Raw genomic sequence first — 25,293 nt, 5'->3', positions numbered from 1 at the left:
AACTAAACTCCTCTATTCTATTGCAAATGTTAATGTAGCCTATAGTCTTCTTGTTTTGTTTTTTACATTTTTATAATTATTTACAATGTGGGTGTCAAAATTGCAAGATTTTGGTATAATTTTGCTTGTTAATTATTCAGCATATACAAAAAAAAAAAAAAAAAAAAAAAAAAAACGCTGATTAAAAGTCTCTGCTCATCATGTTGGTCAAGTTAACCCCCATGGAAAAGCTATGTATATTATCTTGACACTCCTTTTGTGTTTAATAACTACTACTTATATTTTTACAGCAGCTGGCATCCAGCATTTTGGTGCATTAGCCTGTTTATTGGTGACAGGAAAACCCACTTTTTACCCACGTGTGTATCATAACATAATGTATCATATTTTACAGTCTATGATCATAACCCTTGACGAATAGTGACACCAATAATAAAACAAACATAAAAAAACTAATATTAGACAAACATATTTTATTCAAAATGATTACTTAAGCAACTTTATATTTATTAAACCATAATAATATTTCCAATAATTTAATTGCATAATAAACCTTTAATTTTGCAGGAGCATTCCTTTGCATTACCTTTTTATTTATTTATTTTTTAGAATTAGGATAATCTATTTTCATAATTCAACAGATGTAATTTCTCTAATAATCACATTATTTCTGTTTCTTAAGGTTTGCAATAACCTGATTCATGACAAATAATAATCTTGCTTATTACACTCAAAGGACTTTCACGTTGAAATTAAACGACTTCCTTTTAAAGTGAAATAACTTCCTTTTACTGTGAAAATTCATGCATACACACATATGAAATCACTTGCATATATGTATATACACAACTAACTGTATATATGTTTGTGAATTTTATTTTGTATGTTTGCACAAGTGTCATTTGGATGTTTATGCACACATCAAGTTTATATTCTTATGTGAGAGTTTACGGGTGTATATGCATAGATCAAGTTTATATGTATATGCAAGAGTGTATAGGTGTGTTTGCATGCAGCAAGTTTATATGTATGTGCGTGTGTTAATGTGAGTGTTTATGTGAGGATCGAGTTTATATGTATGTGCGTGTGTATGTGGGTGTATTCATGCGTCAAGTTTATATGTATATACACAAGTTTCATCCATGTTGTTTTGAACATCAAGTAGTATAGGTGTATATGCGAGTAATTTATAGGTGTATATACACGTGTTTTATGTATGTGTTGATAAGCAAAGTTTGATTTAAATCCTATACGGCACCTCATAGTTTATTTCTCTTTCACACATACACTGTTAGACATTTCTGTAAATTACACAGTTATTTACTGTATTTCACCCAGTGTAATACTGCAAATTCCTTTTACGGTAAATAACTGTATTTACCGCTGCATTATGGGAATTTAGTGTGTTGTCGAACAACATATACAGCGATGTACTGTATTTGTAAAAATTCGTGTATTATACTGTATTTTCCACAACTGCTTCAACGCCACCCTGCGGCGATTCGACTACTCTGCAGCACATTTTGCTTGAGGAACCTGTAGCAATTCTGGAGGACAATTTATTAGTGTGCCTGAAGAACATACTGGATTTAACAAACTTTACTCTGGTAAGCTGGGGCAGTGTTTCATTTTACAGAATGTTTTGTGGACGAGAATAGAACAAAGTAAAGTATAAAGTTGGCTATTATTATTTTCTCTGGCTTGGCATTATTTCGCCCATTTGAGAAATATATCATCTATTAAGATGTTACCTTTATTTAATTTATTACATTAACACTACTATTACTTTAAATAAGACTGTTTATGACTATTAGCCATTGTTCTCGTCATATCTTTTTATTTATTTACATAGGAACCGGTGTTGCAGCGGGTTTTGGTTTAGGAGGGAACCAGAGGTATGCAGACAGTTTTGGAGGACACTTAGCACGAGACAACGGTCCGGCAGAGAGTGTTTTCCCCCAGAAGAATATGAATGAAAGACCATCAAATAATCCAGGTAAAAGCGCGTCTGTCTGTGCTGACAACACTCGACATTGATTTGAGCACCTCTATTAGCATTTGTTTGCTCGGCAACATTGGCTAAAGCGATCTTAAAATGGTAATGTTAACTGTTAGCTAAACTGAGCTAAGTTTATACTGAATTGGACTCAAACTCATTTTAACGTGCAACGTTTAACTTATATTGATTTATACTATATGTATTTGATGTTGTGAACTTATTTTTCTCTGGTTTAGAGTAACTTATAACGTTAGCTTGAGAAAATAACATCGCTACGTTACTGCGGTCAAGCCAGCCGCGGTTCGGAAAAACACAGTCAAGCCAGCCGCGCTTTATATTTCGGTGCGCGCGTATTATTATCATTACGGTAATGTCAGCAGCCACACAGAGAGCGCTCCACAGAGCACCCATTTCGCCCAGAACAGAGAGATAACAACGAAATATAAGTTTATCCCCCTTTCCTCCCACGTATGCTTTATTAAACAATTTATTAGCTTTTTTGACTGTTGTTATTTTAAGAAATTGGTTTCTGGGCTTACCATTAATTTCCTCAAGTCTATCTTTTTGCTTCAAATGATTTTATAGCAGATCAAACGTACAGAATAAATATACGATTTCTAAACACCCAGAATGCGTTTTTATTTCTCCTAGCCAACTACAGTACATTGCAAATAAGGTTGAATGCAATTTTATACAACGTGCCTAACCTCAGAAAGTGAAAATAATCATGAAGTAGTCCAACATAGCATTGTTTAAGTTACAAATATATGTTGGTTTTATTTAAAGGGGATTTAAAAATGTATGCTTCTTTCAGTATATGGGATATGGGGCATTATTACACTTTAGATGACTGTAAAGACCTTATTATTTGTTATAAGTAGAATAGAACAACAATAAGATCTGATGCAGGAAGTCAAATACTAAGCATACATCATATGAAGCCTGTTTTACTGCAGCATTTTGGAGAAATGTACCATTAACACACTTTAAAGTGCTATAAAGAAATAAGTAGAAAAAAAAAACAAAGTTTGGTTCTGATACAGGATGTACATGAATACCTCATGTGAAAGACCTCATTTAAGTTAACAGAAGAAAACTATGGACAGGACATCCAATATTATATGCATACCTCATAATAACTTACTGCAGCATTTTGGAGAAATGAGCTATTAATGAGCTATAAAGTCTTTAAAGTGTTATAAATACATTGTTTGGAATAAGTTAAATAAAAGAGTGATCAGGTCTGATACTAGATGTCCCATGCTATATGCATATATACAACATATGAATCCTTTTTACTGCAGCAATTTGGAAAAAAAATTTCTCATTTAAAAGATGTAGAAAAAAAACAATAGTCAGGTCTTATACAGGTCATCCTATACTAAACCTCATATAAAGACTTGTTACTGCAGCGTTTTGGAGAAATTGGGCATTAACATTACTCAAAGTGTTATGAAGACCCAATTTTCAATAAATAGACAAAAAACAATGATCAGTTCCTGTACAGAACATCACATACAATATGCATACTACATATAAACACTTCTTACTCCAGCAATCTGGAGAAGTGGGACATTAACATAATATAAAGTGTTATAAAGACCCCATTTCGATTAAGTAGAAAGAAACAATGGTCAGTTCTTATTCAGGACATCCCATACTATATGTGTACTTCACATGAAATCTTTTTTACTGCAGCGTTTTGGAGAAACTGGGTATTAACCTATTATAAAGTGATATAAAAACCCCATTTCTAATAAGTAGAAAAAAACAATGGACAGTTCTTATACAGGACATACCATACTATATATGTACTTCACATGAAGCGTTTTTACTGCAGCATTTTTAAAAAAACGGGGTATTAACATAATATAAAATACTATAAAGACCACATTTTAAATAGGTAGAAAAAAACAATGGACAGTTCTTATACAGGACATACCATACTATATCTGTACTTTACATGAAACCTTTTTACTGCAGTGTTTTGGAGAAATTGTATATAATATATTTCAAAGTGTTCTAAAGACCCCAATTCAAATAAGTAGAAAAAAACAATGGTCAGTTCCTATACAGGACATCCATACTATATCTGTACTTCACATAAAACTTTTTTACTGCCGCATTTTGGAGAAATGGGGTATTAAAATAATATAAAGTGCTATAAAGACCTCATTTCAAATAAGTAGAAAAAAACAATGGTCAGTTCTAGTACAGGACATCCCATATTATGTGTGTACATTACATGAAACCTTCTTACTGCACTGTTTTGGAGAAATGAGGTATTAACACAACAAAGTGATATAAAAACCCCACTTCAAATAAGTAGAAAAAAACAATGGTCGGTTCTTATACAGGACATCCCATACTAAATATGTACTTCACATGAAACCTTTTTACTGCAGCATTTTAGAGAGACGGGGTGTTAACATAGAAAAAAAGTACTATAAAGTCCCCCTTTCAAATAAGTAGAGAAAAACAATGGTCAGATCTTATACCCGACACCCTTATCTCTGTGTGTACTTCACATGAAAGCTTTTTACTGCAGCATTTTAAAGACACGGGGGAATTAACATAGTATAAAGTAATATAAGGACCCCGTTTTAAATAAGTAGAAATAAACAATGGTCAGTTCTTATACAGGACATCCCGTACTATATGTGTACTTCACATTAAACCTTCTTACTGCACTGTTTTGGAGAAAGTGTATATTAATATGATTTAAAGTGTTACAAAGACCCCATTTTTAATAAGTAGAAAAAGACAATGGTCAGTTCTTACATAGGACATCCCATACTATGTACTTGACATGAAACTTTCTTACTGCACTGTTTTGGAGAAATGGGGTATTAACATAATATAAAGTACTATAAAGACCCCATTTCCAATAAGTATAAAGAAACAATGGTCAGTTCTTATTCAGGACATCCCATACTATATGTGTACTTCACATAAAAACTTTTTACTGCACTGTTTTGGAGAAACGGGGTAATAACCTGATATAAAGTGCTATAAAGACCGCATTTCAAATAAGTAGAAAAAACAATAGTCAGTTCTTATACAGGACATACCATACTATATGTGTACTTCACATGAAACCTTTTTACTGCAGCATTTTGGAGAAAGGGGGTATTAACATAATATAAAGTGCTATAAAGACCCCATTTCAAATAGGTAGAAAAAGACAATGGTCAGTTCTTATACAGGACATCCCATACTATATCTGTACTTCACATGAAACCTATTTACTGCAGCGTTTTGGAGAAAGGGGGTATTAACATAATATAAAGTGCTATAAAGACCGCATTTCAAATAAGTAGAAAAAAACAATGGTCAGTTCTTATACAGGACATCCCATACTATATGTGTACTTCACATGAAACCTTTTTACTGCAGCATTTTGGAGAAAGGGGGTATTAACATAATATAAAGTGCTTTAAAGACCCCATTTTAAATAAGTAGAAAAAACAATGGTCAGTTCTTATACAGGACGTCCCATACTATATCTGTACTTCACATGAAACCTTTTTACTGCGACATTTTGGAGAAAGGGGGTATTAACATAATATAAAGTGCTTTAAAGACCCAATTTCAATTAAGTAGAAAAAGACAATGGTCAGTTCTTATACATGACATACCATACTATATATGTACTTCACATGAAACCTTTTTACTGCAGCATTTTGGAGAAACGGGGTAATAAGCCAATATAAAGTGCTATAAAGACCCTATTTCAAATAAGTAGAAAAAAACAATGGTCAGTTCTTATACAGGACATACCATACTATATGTGTACTTCACATGAAAACTTTTTACAGCAGCATTTTGGAGAAAGGGGGTATTAACATAATATAAAGTGCTATAAAGACCCCATTTCAAATAAGTAGAAAAAAACAATGGTCAGTTCTTATACAGGACATCCCATACTATATGTGCACTTCACATGAAACATTTTTACTGAAGCGTTTTTTGGAAACAGGGTATTAACATATGATAAAGTGCTATAAAGAGCCCATTTCCAATAAGTAGAAAAAGACAATGGTCAGTTCTTACATAGGACATCCCATACTATGTACTTGACATGAAACTTTCTTACTGCACTGTTTTGGAGAAATGGGGTATTAACATAATATAAAGTACTATAAAGACCCCATTTCCAATAAGTAGAAAGAATCAATGGTCAGTTCTTATTCAGGACATCCCATACTATATGTGTACTTCACATAAAAACTTTGTACTGCACTGCTTTGGAGAAACGGGGTAATAACCTGATATAAAGTGCTATAAAGACCCCATTTCAAATAAGTAGAAAAAAAACAATAGTCAGTTCTTATACAGGACATACCATACTATATGTGTACTTCACATGAAACCTTTTTACTGCAGCATTTTGGAGAAAGGGGGTATTAACATAATATAAAGTGCTATAAAGACCCCATTTCAAATAGGTAGAAAAAGACAATGGTCAGTTCTTATACAGGACATCCCATACTATATCTGTACTTCACATGAAACCTATTTACTGCAGCGTTTTGGAGAAAGGGGGTATTAACATAATATAAAGTGCTATAAAGACCGCATTTCAAATAAGTAGAAAAAAACAATGGTCAGTTCTTATACAGGACATCCCATACTATATGTGTACTTCACATGAAACCTTTTTACTGCAGCATTTTGGAGAAAGGGGGTATTAACATAATATAAAGTGCTTTAAAGACCCCATTTCAAATAAGTAGAAAAAAACAATGGTCAGTTCTTATACAGGACGTCCCATACTATATCTGTACCTCACATGAAACCTTTTTACTGCAGCATTTTGGAGAAAGGGGGTATTAACATAATATAAAGTGCTTTAAAGACCCCATTTCTATTAAGTAGAAAAAGACAATGGTCAGTTCTTATACATGACATACCATACTATATATGTACTTCACATGAAACCTTTTTACTGCAGCATTTTGGAGAAACGGGGTAATAAGCCAATATAAAGTGCTATAAAGACCCTATTTCAAATAAGTAGAAAAAAACAATGGTCAGTTCTTATACAGGACATACCATACTATATGTGTACTTCACATGAAACATTTTTACTGCAGCGTTTTGGAGAAACAGGGTATTAACATATTATAAAGTGCTATAAAGAGCCCATTTCTAAAAAGTAGAAAAAAAAACAATGGTCAGTTCTTATACAGGACGTCCCAAACTATATGTGCACTTCACATTAAATCTTTTTTACTGCAGCATTTTGGAGTATTAGGTTACTAATGTAATTCAAAACATTATAAAGACCCCATATCAAATAAGTAGAAAAAGACAATGGTCAGTTCTTATACATGACATCCCAAACTACATATGTACTTCACATGAAACCTTTTTACTGCAGCATTTTGAACAAACGGGGTAATAAGCTAATATCAAGTGCTACAAAGACCCCTTTTTAAATAAGTAGAAAAAAACAATGGTCAGTTCTTATACAGGACATCCCATACTATATGTGCTCTTCACATGAAACCTTTTTACTGCAGCATTTTAAAGAAACTGGGTATTAACATATTTTATAGTGCTATAAAGAGCCCATTTCCAATAAGTAGAAAAAAACAATGGTCAGTTCTTAAACAGGACGTCCCATACTATGTGCACTTCACATGAAACCTTTTTACTGCAGCGTTTTGGAGAAACTGGGTATTAACCTATTATAAAGTGACATAAAAACCCCATTTCTAATAAGTAGAAAAAAACAATGGTCAGTTCTTATACAGGACATCCCATACTATATGTACACTTCACATGAAATCTTTTTTACTGCAGCGTTTTGGAGAAACGGGGTATTAACTTATTATAAAGTGCTATAAAGAGCCCATTTCCAATAAGTACACTGTTAGACCTTACCGGGGTTTTTTACAGTAGAACACTGGCAACACTGTTGCCAGCCACTCACTGTAAAAGTTTGGTTACAGTAAGTAACTGGCAACAGTGTTGCCAGTTAATTACTGTAACTGAACCATTACAGTGAGTGGCTGGCAACAGTGTTGCCAGTTATTTACTGTAACTGAACCGATACAGGGAGTAGCTGGCAACAGTGTTGCCAGTTAATTACTGTAATAGAGCAGCAGTGGTAACTAACTGGAAACTGTGTACAGTTAATTACTGTATTGTAGTGTTACAAATCACAGCATTATACTGCATACACATTAATAGTATGTCATATATAGTTATTGTAGTGTTACTAAAATGAATCAGTATTCTTAGCTGTTATTTAAAAATAGAAGGCATAAAATTTTTCAGACAAATTTATTTTATTGTTTTTGCACGAAACAAATAACAGAAAAAGTATAACAAAATTAAGAAATCAGCAGATATAAATATTGTCTTGCATATTACAGGTCTGCACAGTAAGGCTGCAGTCACACTAACATTTGAGCAAGCAAAATTCTGTCATACTGCACTGTGAAGTGGAATTAAACAAAGCGAGTAGTGGAATTAAACAAAATAATTAGAGATTGAAAAAGTAAGCCAGAGAGGTCATGTTCTGATCTTTGATTGGTATCAAGCAATCACATGATGTGATTTCGCATGTCAGCGTTCTCCAAGCTTGAACTTTCCAATGCTGCGAATTATGAAATTTGTCGCATGAGCTATCATTCCAGGTCTGCAGTACTCACATGCGTATGAATGGAAGTCTATAGGGAGAAAAGTGCAGTGTGACCGGGACTTTAAGCTGTAACTCTAATTAAACACACCTGATCAAACTAATTAAGGCTTGTTAGAAATCTACAGGTAATGTTGAAGCAGGGTGGGTACTAAACTGTGCTGCCCTGCAGTTCTCCAGGAACTTGGAGTTTGACCCCCATGGTGCTCAATCCTGTTCCTGGATATCTACCTTCCTGCAGATTTCAGTTGCTACCCATATCAAACACACCTGCCTGTAATTATCAAGTGGCGTTCAGGTCCTAATTAATTGGTTTAGGTGTGTTTGAAATGAATAGCAACTAAAATCTGCAGGAAGGTAGATCAGCAAATGAACAGCAAAAAACACAACATAATTATTTTAAAGTTTAAAGTTTTAAATAATTAAAAACTGTGTTAAATCTCAATAAAAAGTTTAAAGTAATTATAAAAAATAAAGTTGGCAACACCAAAAAACCAAAGGATCCAATCTTTTATTGTTATAATTATCTCATGACAACAAACTTTATTATTGTTTCTAATATAAATTCATAGGTGGAAACACTGCTCTGAAAAATACTTAGCAACAAACTCACAACCTGGGACCGGACAGTGGAGCTTTTGTGTGTGGATGGCTATGTGTATCATGTTTTTGTGATTCCCTGTGACGATGTGCACAAGTTACCTTACTGAGATGAAGGAATTTAATTTTGGCTTAGTTGCCAGAAGGATACATACAACTGTTAGCATCTGTACATTATGGCAGTATGCAATATCCAATAAATACTTAAACAAAAGTAATGTAAGAAGTTATATGAGGAGAGGCTAACTAGCTAACAATGTAGCTTTCAAGTACACAGTTCAAGATAACAACAATATAACTTAAAACACAGCCTTATTTTAGAAACCCTCAAAAACATTTGAACACATTTTACTTACTCATTATAGATTCTTATTTAAAGCCTAATACATATCAGACTCTACATCTGAATTGATGGACAGAGAATAGAGCGCACTCAGCAGTAAACAAATCAAACACCTGGCTCCCTTAAAGGGCCAGCATTTTCTGAAAACTATTTCTAACACCTTTGTGTTTAGAATAAGACAGACAGCCTGTGGGAGTGTATGGTGATGCCTAAATCATTATTTTCTGCCTTTAAAATGCACGTCTCTATAAATAGCAACATAAACCATCAGAGAATTTATTGGAATTAATTCTTTGCACTACACAATTTCATACAAAGTCTACTCCTTTCACAGTAAAATAATGTGTTAATAAATAATAAATGTTTTCTTTTATTACAGCAAAACACTGGCTATTTTGCAGTTATTTACTGCACAATCTACAGAGTAACAGTGCAGTTATACTAATTAAACACACCTGATTAAACTAAATCTAAAGGTAGTGTGTTGAAGCAGGGCTGGAACTAAATTCTGCTGGGCTGCGGCCCTCCAGGAGTTTGACATCCTTGGTACATAGCATATTTTCAAAGGAATTGCCTACATTTATCACAATCATGCACATATCATTGAATAAAAACAATAATATACAAACAATATACAAACGTCATCCAAAGCAAAAAAAGAAAAAATAAATAAATAATCTGATCCTCATGTTGTTCCAAACCTGTAGTAGTAATAATAATAAAAAACAAATAACCTGATTAATACATTTATTTAGGAAAGTCTTTATACTATACTGTTAATGCCATTTTTACCAGCTTCTCCAAACAAATTCATTGAGTCTCTGCGAAAATGTATGTACATGCTGTTTAACATATTTTTTAAATAACACATTTTTACTAGTTAATTAGTAAAATACTAATATTCAGCTTAAAGTGCAATTTAAAAGCTTAACTATTGGCTAAACTAGGAAAATTAAATTAATTATAGAAAAGTAAACAAAGTTATAAAAATGATTGTGATAATTTGGTTACTCTGTGTGAATATTTTTGCCTTTAAATGCATCTCGTCGATATCTTTACCTTTTAATTAGCTCTGTGACATTGACATTGGTTGACTCCTGATACTCAATGTTAAAAACATAAAAGGAACCAAAGAAAACACAGAGATGGCTGCAGAGAAATTTAGCTTATCATCAATGCATTGTCTCACTTTCTCCTCAATACTGACCATACACATACCAAAACTGAACAGTATATATATATATATATATATATATATATATATATATATATATATATATATATATATATATATATATATATATATATATATATCAACATAAAGCAGTACATGGGGTAATAATGGTTGAGCAGTAATTTACCATTTATTATCACAGTAACTATCTGTAATGGGTACATAAAGTAAATTACTGTAATTTATTCTTTGCACTACAAAATTTCATACAAATCCTGCTCCTTTTACAGTAAAATACTGTTTCCTTTTAATACAGCAAAACACTGGCTATTTTACAGTTATTTACTGCATAATCTACAGTAAGGGTTAACAGTGTAGAAAAAAACAATGGTCAGTTCTTATACAGAACATCCCATACTATATGTACACTTTACATGAAATCTTTTTTACTGCAGCGTTTTGGAGAAACGGGGTATTAACATATTATAAAGTGCTATAAAGAGCCCATTTCCAATAAGTAGAAAAAAACAATGGTCAGTTCTTAAACTGGACATCCCATACTATATGTGCACTTCACATGAAACCTTTTTACTGCAGCGTTTTGGAGAAACGGGGTATTAAGCTAATATCAAGTGCTATAAACCCCATTTCAAATAAGTAGAAAAAAACAGTGGTCAGTTCTTATACATGACATCCCATACTATATGTGTACTTCACATGAAAACTTCTTACTGCACTGTTTTGGAGAAGCGGGGTATTAACATAATAATATAAACTGATATAAAAAAACCCATTTCAAATAAGTAGAAAAAACAATGGTCAGTTCTTATACAGGACATCCCATACTATATATCTACTTCACATAAAACCTTTTTACTCCAGCATTTTAAAGAAATTTGGTATTAACATAATATAAACACAGCATTTTAAATAAGTAGAAAAAAAACATTGGTCAGTTCTTGTACAGGACATTTCATAGTATATGTGTACTTCACATGAACCTTTTTACTGCAGCATTTTAAAGAAATGGGGTATTAACATAATATAAAGTGATATAAAAACCTCATTAAAAAATAAGTAGAAAAAACAATGGTCAGTTCTTATACAGGACATCCCATAATATATGTGTACTTCACATGAAACCTTTTTACTGCAGCATTTAAAGAAATGGGGTATTAACATACTATAAAGTGACATAAAAACCTAATTTCAAATAAGTATAAAAAACAATGGTCAGTTCTTATACAGGACATCCTAAACTATATATGTACTTCACATGAAACCTTTTTACTTCAGCATTTTAAAGAAACGGGGCATTAACATAATATAAAGTACTATAAAGACTTCATTTTAAATAAGTAGAAAAAACAATGGTCAGTTTTTATACAGGACATCCCATACTATTTATGTACTTCACATGAAACCTTTTTACTGCAGCAATTTAAAGAAACTGGCTATTAACATAATATAAAGTGCTATAAAGACCGCATTTCAAGTAGAAAAAAACAATTGTCAGTTCTCATACAGGACATCTCATACTATGTGTGTACTTCACATACAATCTTTTTACTGCAGCATTTTAAAGAAACGGGGTATTAACATAATATAAAGTACTATAAAGACCGCATTTTAAATAAGTAGAAAAAAATAATGGTTGATTCTTATATAGGACATCCAATACTATATATGTAACTATATATATACTTCACATGAAACCTTTTTACTGCAGCATATTGGAGAAATGGGGTATTAACCCATTATAAAGTGCTATAAAGACCACAGTTTAAATAAGTAGAAGACAACAATAGTCAGTTCTTATACAGGATATTCCATACTATATGGGTACTTCACATAAAGCCTTTTTACTTCAGTGTTTTGGAGAAACAGGGTATTAACATATTACAAAGTGCTATAAAGACCCCATTTCAAATAAGTAGAAAAAACAATGGTCAGTTCATATATAGGACATCCCATACTATGTGTGTACTTCACATGAAACCTTTTTATTGCAGCATTTTGAAGAAATGGGGTATTAACCTATTATAAAGTGCTACAAAGACCGCATGTCAAATAAGTAGAAAAAAAATTGGTCAGTTCTTATATAGGGCATCCCATACTATATGCGTACTTCACATGAAACATTCTTACTGCAGCATTTTCGAGAAATGGGATATTAACATATTACAAAGTGCTATAAAGACCCAATTTCTAATAAGTAGAAGAAAACAATTGCCAGTTTTTATACAGGGCGTCCTATACTATACACATACTTCATGTGAAGACTTCTCACCAAATAATTTTGGAGAAATTGGGAAATAACAAAATTCAAGTGTTTTAAAGACCCCATTTTTTAGAAGTAGAATACAAAAATAGTCAGTTTTTGTAGAGGACATCTCATAAAATTTGCATACATCATATGAAGCCTTCTTACTACTACATTTTAGAGAAATGGGGCACTAACATAATATGAAGTACTGTAAAGACCTCATTACTAATAAGTAGAAAAAACAATAGTCAGTTGTCATACAGGATGTCCTATACTTTATGCATACTTCATGTGAAAACTTATTACTGCACCATTTTCGAGAAATTGGGTATTAAACTTATAAATTGCTTTAAAGACCCCTTTTCTAAAAAGTAGAAAAAAATAACAATGCTCAGCTCTTCCTATTGCTGAATACTCGTAGAGGACATCCCATACTGTATGCATACCTAATATGAAACCTTCTTACTGCCACTTTTTGGAGAATTGGGCCATTAACATAATATAAAGTGCTTTATGTTTTTGTACAGGACGTCCCTCACTGTATGCATAATTTACATGAAACCATCCTACTGCGGCATTTGGGTGAAATAGGTATCAACTTAAAGTACTATAAAGACCTAATTTCTAATAAGTAGAAAAAAACAACAGTCAGTTCTTGTACAGGACATCCCATACTACATGTATTTATCAGATGAAGACTTGTTACTGCAGTGTTTTGGAGAATTTGGGCATAAACATTATATAAAGTGCTTTAAATACCCAATGTCTAATAAGTAGAAACAATGGGCAGTTCACGTTCATGACATTCCATAATATATGCATACTTTACATGAAACCTTGTCACTGCAGCATTTTGGAGAAATGGAGGAATAATAACATTCAAAGTGTCATAAAGACCCAATGTCTAATAAGTAGAAGAAAACAATGGTCTGTTCTTAAAAAGGACGTCCCATACTAAAGGCGTACCTCATATGAAGACTTCTTACGGCAGCGTTTTAGAGAAAAGGGACATAATTACCTTTTAGATGGCTATCAAGATCCCATTTCTAATAAGTAAAAAAAAAAAAAAACGGTCAGTTCTTCAATGGACAATTCAGTGGTCAGTTAGGTTGATGGCATCATCCCAACTGTCTCAAGCTATTATTGTACTATTACAACAAAATGATATTATTGGGGATGATGAGTGGTGCTGCTCCAAATGTAGGGTACAAAGACAAAGACAAAACAAATATGTTTGGTTAATTTCATAGAGATAGTTTACCCAAAAGTGAAAATGAACGCACTATGCACTGGCAATCAAATGGTTACAAACATTTATTAGTTCCTTCTTTTGGTTGAACACAAAAGATATTTAGAATGAACTTGAAAACTGGTAACCATTGACTTCCATTTTAGAAAAAAAAACAATTACTATGGAGGTCAATAAATATAGTTCCTCAGCAGGAAGGGAACTGCAATTTTGTGTATCCCTGACACATTTGGAGTTGTGGAAAACTGTGATGTGCTGTCTGTCCTTGACACATTCGTCCTGTATCAAAACTGACCATTATTTTATTCTACTCATTCGAAATGGACACTTTATAGTCATCTGAAGAGTAATAACGCCCCATTAATCCAGATCACTGCAGTAACAAGTCTTCCTATGAGGTATGCATATAGTATGTGACGTCCTGTAAAAGAAATGACTGTTCTTTTTTCTACTTATTAGAAATGAGGTGTTTGTAGCAATCTAAAAGGTAACAATGTCCCAATTCTCCAAAACGATGCAGTAACAAGTCTTCGTCTGAGATATGCATATAGCATTGCATGTCCTGTACGACTGATCAATGTTTTCTTCTACTTAGTAGAAATTGGGTCATTATAGAACTTGCTGCAGTAAGAAGTCTTCATATGTACAAGAACTGATGATTTTATGTACTTATTAGAAATTGGGTGTTTATATCCATCTGAAAAGTAATAATGTCCCAATTCTCCAAAAAACTGAAGTAACAAGTGTTCATGTGAAGTATGCTTATAATATAGGATGTCCTGCATAAGAGCTGACCATTGTTTTCTTCTACTTACAAGAAATTGGGTCTTTGAAACACTTTAAATTATGTTAAACCTCATTTCTCAAAAACCCTGCTGTAATAAGGTTTTTATTTGAAGTTCACATTTAGTATGGGAAGTCCTGTACAATAACTAATCATTGTTTTTTTATACTTTTTAGAAATGGGGTCTTTATAACATTTTGAATTATAATACCCAATTGTTCAGTAAAAAGGTTCCATGTGAAGTACAGATATAGTATGGGATGTCATGTATAAGAACTGACATTGTTGTTTTTTTTTCAACTTATTTGAATTGGGGTCTTTATAACACTTAATAATATGTTAATACCTAATTTTTCCAAAACACTGGAGTAAAAAGGTTTCAGGTCAGGTACACACATAGTATGGGATGTCCTGAATAAGAACTGACCACTGTTTTTATTTCTAATTATTTGAAATGCGGTCTTTATAGCACTTTATAATATTTTAATACCCAATTTCTCCAAAACGCTGCAGTAAAAAGGTTTCATGTCAAGTGCAGAAAGTATAGGATGTCCTGTATAAGAACTGACCATTGTTTTTTCTACTTATTTGAAATGGGGTTTTTATATTACTTTATATTATTATGTTAATACCCCATTTCTCCAAAACAGTGCAGTAAAAAGGTTTCATGTGAAGTACACACATATTATGGGATGTCCTGTATAAGAACTGACCATTGTTTCTTTCTACTTATTAAAAATAGGTTTTTTATAGAACTTTATATGTTAAAACCCCGTTTCTCCAAATGATCCAGTAAAAAGGCTTTTTGTGAAGTGCACATATAGTATGGGATGTCCTGTATAAAAACTAACCATTATTTTTTTCTACTTATTTGAAATGTGGTCTTTATAGCACTTTATATTAGGTTAATACCCCGTTTCTTTAAAATGCTGCAGTAAAAAGGTTTCATGTGAAGTACATATATAGTATAGGATGTCCTGAATAAGAACTGACCAATGTTTTCTTTTTTACTTATTTAAAATTGGGTTTTTATATCACCTTATATTATGCAAATATTCCATTTCTTCTAAACAGTGCAGTGAGAAGTTTTTATGTCGAAGACGCATATAGTATGGCATGTCCTGTTTTAGAACTGACCAATGTTTTTTTCTACTTAATTGAAATGCGGTTCTTATAGCACTTTATAATATGTTAATACCCGATTTTTTTTTTAAATGCTGCAGTAAAAAGGTTTCATGTTAAGTACACAAAGTATAGGATGTGCTGTAAAAGAACTGACCATTGTTTTTTCTACTTATTTGAAATGAGGTTTTTATATCACTTTATAGTATGTTAATACCCCATTACTCCAAAACAGTGCCGTAAGAAGGTTTAATGTGAAGTACATGTATAGTATGAGATGTCCTGTATAAGAACTGACCATTGTTTTTTCTACTTATTTAAAAATGGGGTCCTTATAGCACTTTATATTATGTTAATTCCCCATTTCTCCAAAGTGCTGCAGTAAAAAGGTTTCATGTGAAGTACACATATAGTATGGTATGTCCTGTATAAGAACTGACCATTGTTTTTTTCTACTTATTTAAAATGCGGTCTTTATAGCACTTTATATTATGTTAATACCCCCTTTCTCCAAAACGCTGCAGTAAATAGGTTTTATGTGAAGTACAGATATAGTATGGGATGTCCTGTATAAGAACTGACCATTGTCTATTTCTACTTATTTGAAATGGGGTCTTTATAGCACTTTATATTATGTTAATACCCCCTTTCTCCAAAATGCTGCAGTAAAAAGGTTTCATGTGAAGTACACATATAGTATGGTATGTCCTGTATAAGAACTGACTATTGTTTTTTTCTACTTTTTTGAAATGCGGTCTTTATAACACTTTATATTAGGTTATTACCTCAATTCTCCAAAACAGTGCAGTAAAAAGTTTTTATGTGAAGTACACAAAAAGTATGGGATGTCCTGAATGAGAACTGACCATTGTTTCTTTCTACTTATTGGAAATGGGGTCTTTATAGTACTTTATATTATTTTAATACCCAATTTCTCCAAAACAGTGCAGTAAGAAAGGTTTATGTCAAGTACATAGTATGGGATGTCCTATGTAAGAACTGACCATTGTTTTTTTCTACTTATTGGAAATGGGCTCTTTATAGCACTTTATCATATGTTAATACCCTGTTTCCCAAAAACGCTGCAGTAAAAATGTTTCATGTGAAGTGCACATATAGTATCAAATGTCCTGTATAAGAACTGACCATTGTTTTTTTCTACTTATTTAAAATAAACTCTTTATAGTACTTTATATTATGTTAATACCCCGTTTCTTTAAAATGCTGCAGTAAAAAGCTTTTATGTGAAGTACACACATAAATTAGGATGTCCTGTATAAGATCTGACCATTGTTTTTTTCTACTTATTTGAAAGGGGGTATTTATAGTACTTTTTCTATGTAATACCATGTTTCTCCAAAATGCTGCAGTAAAAAGGTTTCATGTGAAATACACATATAGTATGGGATGTCCTGTATAAAAACTGACAATTGTTTTTTCTACTTATTTGAAATGGGGTTTTTATATCACTTTATATTATGATGTTAATACCCCGCTTCTCCAAAACAGTGCAGTAAGAAGTTTTCATGTGAGGTACACATATAGTATGGGATGTCCTGTATAACAACTGACAAATGTTTTTTCCTTCTTATTTAAAATGCTGTCTTTATAGTACTTTATATTATGTTAATATCTTGTTTCTTTAAAATGCTGCAGCAAAAAGATTTCATGTGAAGTACACACATAGATTAGCATGTCCTGTATAAGATCTGACCATTGTTTTTTCTACTTATTTGAAATGGGGTTTTTATACAACTTTATGTTATGTTAATACCTCATTTCTCCAAAACAGTGCAGTAAGAATGTTTCATGTGATGTACACACAAAATATGGAATGTCTTGTACAAAAACTGACCATTGTTTTTTTCTACTTATTTGAAATGGGGTCTTTATAGCACTTTATATTATCTTAATACCCCATTTCTCTAAAATGCTGCAGTAAATAGGTTTCATGTGAAGTACAGATATAGTATGGGATGTCATGTATATTAACTGACCATTGTTTTTTTCTACTTATTTAAATTGGGGTCTTTATAACACTTTGAAATATAATATTATACAATTTCTCCAAAACACTGCAGTAATAAGGTTTCATGTGAAGTCCACACATAGTATGGGATGTCCTGTGTAAGAACTGACCATTGTTTTTTTTCTACTTATTTAAAATGCGGTCTTTATAGGATTTTATATTTTGTTAATACCCCGTCTCTTTAAAATGCTGCAGTAAAAAGGTTTCATGTGAAGTAGATATATAGTATGGGATGTCCTGTATAAGAACTGACCATTGTTTTTTTCTACTTATTTGAAATGGGGTCTTCATAGCACTTTATTTTATGTTAATACCCCATTTCTCTAAAATGCTGCAGTAAATAGGTTTCATGTAAAGTTGATATATAGTATGGGATGTCCTGTATAATAACTGACCATTGTTTTTTTCTACTTATTTAAATTGGGGTCTTTATAACACTTTGAAATATAATATTAAACAATTTCTCCAAAACACTGCAGTAATAAGGTTTCATGTGAAGTCCACACATAGTATGGGATGTCCTGTGTAAGAACTGACCATTGTTTTTTTCTACTTATTTAAAATGCGGTCTTTATAGTATTTTATATTATGTTATTACCCCGTCTCTTTAAAATGCTGCAGTAAAAAGGTTTCATGTGAAGTACATATATAGTATGGGATGTCCTGTGTAAGAACTGACCGTTGTTTTTTTCTACTTTTTTTAAAATGCGGTCTTTATAGTATTTTATATTATGTTAATACCCCGTCTCTTTAAAATGCTGCAGTAAAAAGCTTTCATGTGAAGTACATATATAGTATGGGATGTCCTGTATAAGAACTGACCATTGTTTTTTTCTACTTATTTAAATTGGGGTCTTTATACAGTAACACTTTGAAATATAATAATATACAATTTCTCCAAAACACTGCAGTAATAAGGTTTCATGTGAAGTTCACACATAGTATGGGATGTCCTGTATAAGAACTGACCATTATTTTTTTCTACTTATTAAAAATGGGGTCTTTATAGTATTTTTTATTATGTTAATACCTTGTCTCTTTAAAATGCTGCAGTAAAAAGGTTTCATGTGAAGTACATATATAGTATGGGATGTCCTGTATAAGAACTGACTATTGTTTTTTTCTACTTATTAGAAATGGGGTCTTTATAGCACTTTATATTATGTTAATACCCCATGTCTGAAAAATGCTGCAGTAAAAAGGTTTCATGTGAAGTACACATAGAGTATGGGATGTCCTATATAAGAACTGACCATTGTTTTTTTCTACTTATTAGAAATAGGGTCCTTATAACAATTTAAATCATATTAATACCCCATTTCTCCAAAACAGTGCAGTAAGAAGGTTTAATGTGAGGTACACACATAGTATGAAATGTCCTGTATAAGAACTGACCATTGTTTTTTTCTACCTATTTAAAATAAACTCTTTATAGTACTTTATATTATGTTAATACCCTGTTTCTTTAAAATGCTGCAGTAAAAAGCTTTTATGTGAAGTAAACACATAGATTAGGATGTCCTGTATAAGATCTGACCATTGTTTTTTTCTACTTAATTGAAAGGGGATATTTATAGTACTTTCTCTATGTAATACCCTGTTTCTCCAAAATGCTGCAGTAAAAAGGTTTCATGTGAAGTACACATATAGTCTGGGATGTCCTGTATAACAACTGACAATTGTGTTTTCTACTTATTTGAAATGGGGTTTTTATATCACTTTATATTATCATGTTAATACCCCGCTTCTCCAAAACAGTGCAGTAAGAAGTTTTCATGTGAAGTACACATATAGTATGGGATGTCCTGTATAACAACTGACAATTGTTTTTTTTTCCTTCTTATTTAAAATGCGGTCTTTATAGTACTTTATATTATGTTAATATCCCGTTTCTTTAAAATGCTGCAGTAAAAAGGTTTCATGTGAAGAACACACATAGATTAGCATGTCCTGTATAAGATCTGACCATTGTTTTTTTTCTACTTATTTGAAATGGGGTTTTTATACAACTTTATGTTATGTTAATACCTCATTTCTCCAAAACAGTGCAGTAAGAATGCTTCATGTGATGTACACACAAAATATGGAATGTCTTGTACAAAAACTGACCATTGTTTTTTTATACTTATTTGAAATGGGGTCTTTATAGCACTTTATATTATGTTAATACCCCATTTCTCTAAAATGCTGCAGTAAATAGGTTTCATGTGAAGTACAGATATAGTATGGGATGTCGTGTATAATAACTGACCATTGTTTTTTTCTACTTATTTAAATTGGGGTCTTTATAACACTTTGAAATATAATATTATACAATTTCTCCAAAACACTGCAGTAATAAGGTTTCATGTGAAGTCCACACATAGTATGGGATGTCCTGTGTAAGAAATGACCATTGTTTTTTCTACTTATTTGAAATGGGGTTTTTATATCACTTTATATTATGTTAATACCCCATCTCTTTAAAATGCTGCAGTAAAAAGGTTTCATGTGAAGTACATATATAGTGTGGGATGTCCTGTGTAAGAACTGACCATTGTTTTTTTCTACTTATTTAAAATGCGGTCTTTATAGTATTTTATATTATGTTAATACCCTGTCTCTTTAAAATGCTGCAGTAAAAAAGTTTCATGTGAAGTACATATATAGTATGGGATGGCCTGTATAAGAACTGACCATTGTTTTTTTCTACTTATTTAAATTTGGGTCTTTATAACACTTTGAAATATAATAATATACAATTTCTCCAAAACACTGCAGTAATAAGGTTTCATGTGAAGTTCACACATAGTATGGGATGTGCTGTATAAGAACTGACCATTGTTATTTTCTACTTATTAGAAATAGGGTCCTTATAACACTTTAAATCATATTAATATACAATTTCTCTAAAACAGTGCAGTAAGAAGATTTAATGTGAAGTACACATATAGTATGGGATGTCCTGTATAAGAACTGACCATTGTTTTTTTCTACTTATTTGAATTGGGTTTTTTATAGCACTTTAAAATATGTTAATACCCTGTTCCTCCAAAACACTGTAGTTAAAAGTTTTCTTGTGTAGTACAGATATAGTATGGTATGTCCTGTATAAGAACTGACCATTGTTTTTTCCTACTTATTTGAAATGAAGTCTTTATAGCACTTTTTATTAGGTTATTAGCCCGTTTCTCCAAAACAGTGCAGTAAAAAGATTTCATATGAAGTACACATATAGCATGGGATGTTCTGTACAGGAACTGATCATTGTTTTTGTCTACTTATTGGAAATTGGGTCTTTATAACACTGAGTAAGGTAATACCCAATTTCTCCAAAACACTGCAGTAACAAGTCTTTATTTGAAGTTTAGAATGTGATGTCCTGTATCAGACCTGACTATTGTTTTTTTCTACATATTTTAAATGAGCAATTTTTTCCCAAATTGCTGAAGTAAAAAGTATTCAGATGTAGTATATATGCATATAGCATGGGACATCCAGAATCAAACCAGATCAGTATTTTATTTAACTTATGTCAAACAATGTATTTATAGCACTTTAAAGACTTTATAGCTCAATAATAGCACATTTCTCCAAAATGCTGCAGTAAGTTATTATGAGGTATGCATATAATATTGGATGTCCTGTCCATTGTTTTCTTCTGCTCACCTAAATTAGGTCTTTTACATGAGGTATTCATGTACATCCTGTATCAGAACCAAACTTTGTTTTTTTTCTACTTATTTCTTTATAGCACTTTAAAGTGTGTTAATGGTACATTTCTCCAAAATGCTGCAGTAAAACAGGCTTCATATGATGTATGCTTAGTATTTGACTTCCTGCATCAGATCTTATTGTTGTTCTATTCTACTTATAACAAATAATAAGGTCTTTACAGTCATCTAAAGTGTAATAATGCCCCTTATCCCATATACTGAAAGAAGCATAACCTTTTAAATCCCCTTTAAATGAAATAAACATAAATTTGTAATTCAAATAATGCTATGTTGGACTACTTCATGATTATTTTCACTTTCTGAGGTTAGCCACGTTGTATAAAATTGCATTCAACCTTATTTGCAATGTACTGTAGTTGGCTAGGAGAAATAAAAACGCATTCTGGGTGTTTAGAAATCGTATATTTATTCTGTACGTTTGATCTGCTATAAAATCATTTGAAGCAAAAAGATAAACTTGAGGAAATTAAAGGTAAGCCCAGAAACCAAGTTCTTAAAATAACAACAGTCAAAAAAAGCTAATAAATTGTTTAATAAAGCATACGTGGGAGGAAAGGGGGATAAACTTATATTTCGTTGTTATCTCTCTGTTCTGGGCGAAATGGGTGCTCTGTGGAGCGCTCTCTGTGTGGCTGCTGACATTACCGTAATGATAATAATACGCGCGCACCGAAATATACAGCGCGGCTGGCTTGACTGTGTTTTTCCGAACCGCGGCTGGCTTGACCGCAGTGCGACGTAACCTATAAGAACGTTAACGTAAATCTATACAATATGCATAGAGGTAAAGTTGGTTTTATATTCGCACATTCGTTCATTTAGAAGACTCTATACTGTTTACCATGTTACTTTGAATATTCGATCAGAATTAGCATGCCAGTATGACTTGAAATCAACATTAACACTGTTTATTTGACCGTGAGCATGTTGTACTTTGATAGTCATTAGCTGCTAAAATGATTTAGCTATTTAGAGTTTTGCAAATAATACTTTTATGAAATTAAATTATTAAGGGGGAAGTCTGAATCTGCTAATATAAAACCAACTTTACCTCTATGCATTATGCTAATAACCACCTTTTTGCTATTTCTTGTTTGCTAATTATTTTTTTAACACAACTCTTGACATTTGGTTTAACATAATTGTTACTATTATAATTTTTTCTGTTTAGATATGGCACTGGCACAGCAGCAGGTTTTGTCTGAAGAAACAAACAGCATTTCGGAGGAACATCTTGATCAGCACAGCCTTATGCTTAAAAAATAAGCAAGACCAGTAAGCAACCAAGGTAAACAAATAAAAAAAAAGTTGTGTGGAGGTTGTGGATTGTAGCATGGTATTTTTGGCTTTTTTATGGTCTCAATATAGAATACTGGGAGCCTGCCTGTGCAAACTGGACCTCATACAACATTAAGTACTGTACATCTATTTGTTTCTCAATATAGTAACGTTACTTTAATACAAAATGTGTCACATGTTTAGTTGCTAGCTAAATAAAAAATCTTTTTCCCTTTTTTATTAAACCAATTAGTAGGGTTTTTTTTCATCTTTGTTTATAATATTTTTAAGCAGATTGAGGTCTGTCATGGGTCAGACATTTTAAAATACAATAATTAGTATTGGGATACATGCATTTGTCTATGTATTAAATGTCTTTTTCCCCATTTCATGTTGCCTAAATATTTTGTAATAAATAAAATACTAAAAAATTTTGTATAAATAATTCCAGAGGATGAAACAAAATGCACAGCAACAACCAGAGTGAGCCAGAAGAAGGCAGGAGAAGTAGTGAAGAGAATGACAACCATGAACAACAGTGAGTTATCCTTCTTTCACCAGCTAACTGAGAACTTGGATTAGGTGAGACACTCTCAATAATTGTATCAGTATTCAGTCTGTTTTAGTTTATTAGGAATACATAAAACAAATAGTCTAATCTGTCCTGCAGTGAATCAACCCATCACAAATGCTACAATGTTTTTGTAAAATCTTGTTAGGGAAAAAAATAAACAGGACATTCTGGTTAGTTATCTTTTAAACATGGTAGTGAGCAGGTTATGAGCAGGAGCCAGTTGCTCAGTACCAGCTGAAAACTAGCCCAACCTAGCTGCCATGCTTCAAAATAATTAACCAGCATATGATTTATTTTTTTTAAACAAGCTTATTCTATGCTTATGTTAGTCTGTTTGTCCTTATCCAGAGTTCTTCATAATCCTGGACTGGGCCAAATCCTGACCAGATGCTGTGGTGGTCATGGAGGAGTGAATCCTAAAAGACACATGTGATCAATGAGTTTCCGCATTGATCCAATGGGCCAGCCTGACCACCCGCTGGTGAACTTTCAAGCCTCGGGTGCCTAGACTGCGGCCTTGCACAAGTTTGGCTAGAGGAGAACTGGTCTTGCCCAACTGAGCCTGGTATCTCTCAAGGGATTTTATTCTACACTTTCGTCAGTTGGTGAAGTTTCTTCCATGCCACTGTCGCCACTGGATCGCTTGGCTACGATTGGTGGATCGGTGGATTTGCTCTTCAGTGTTTGGACTTTCAGCAGTAACATTTACTGCTTCAATTCTGAAAACTGGACTGAAGCAGCTTCAATTTACAAGAACTTTTATGTTAAGCTGCTTTGACATCATTGATCTACATTGTAAAAGTGCAATAGGAATAAAGATGAATTGCATTTGAACATGTGAATTCAGACCTTGTTGAGCATTTGACACCAGAATTAGTAATATTTTAAAGTTGGGTTGTTTCTGAGTCGGCTAATAGTTACAAATATTTATTTTTCCAACAAAATGCAATTCAGAAGTTTAAATTTTTATTGTACATGTATGTTCTAGTGCTTTGTGTGATTTATTTATTTTTAATGTGTTGATTTTATTGCTTAATGTAATTTTCACACATTTTCCTTAAATGCTTTAAGCATTATTAATGTTTTAAAGAATGGAATATTTTGTAATTGTGTCTGGTTTAATGTCAGTAGTACTTAGTACAATTGGTTTTTTTTCTCTCAACAATATGCAGGTCAGACACTTAAATTAGTTTTGTACATGTATGTTAATGTGCTTTGTCATTTTCAATGTTTTTTTTCTTAAAATAAAATATTTTGAATGATTGAAATGTAATGTTTTTACACATTTTTAAGCTTGTTTTAAGCATCTCCAATGTTTTAAATAAAGAGTGTTTATTTAGTTAATATTTTGTAATTGTGTCTTTTTTAGGTCTATAGTATTAAAATAATATTAATACAATAATATTATAAAATATTCAGGATAAAATTAAAAGGTTTACAGTAGCTAACTGTTAAATCAGGTTTTTACAGTAGTTAACCATTTTCAGACACTACGGTAACATGCTGTAAA

The 25,293-nt window shown here is 32.1% G+C and overlaps 1 long non-coding RNA gene across 3 annotated transcripts; it reads left to right on the top strand.

The window, feature by feature from the left end:
• Nucleotides 1-1,943: 1,943 nt before the first annotated feature.
• On the top strand, nt 1,944-25,126 carry LOC141379261 (uncharacterized). 3 transcript variants are annotated; one of them, XR_012395775.1, is made up of 4 exons: nt 1,944-1,996; nt 23,103-23,219; nt 23,661-23,747; nt 24,132-25,126. It is a non-coding gene; the product is annotated as an uncharacterized lncRNA (long non-coding RNA). The 3 variants fall into 3 exon arrangements; XR_012395777.1 differs by having other exon boundaries at nt 23,661-23,791; XR_012395776.1 differs by lacking the exon at nt 1,944-1,996 and adding an exon at nt 22,617-22,715.
• Nucleotides 25,127-25,293: the final 167 nt, after the last annotated feature.

This window comes from Danio rerio, chromosome 2, assembly GCF_049306965.1.
Source record: "Danio rerio strain Tuebingen ecotype United States chromosome 2, GRCz12tu, whole genome shotgun sequence".
Classification (NCBI taxonomy): Eukaryota; Metazoa; Chordata; class Actinopteri; order Cypriniformes; family Danionidae; genus Danio; species Danio rerio.
Note: the sequence above shows the minus strand (reverse complement) of the source record. Positions and strands in the feature narration are given on the sequence as shown.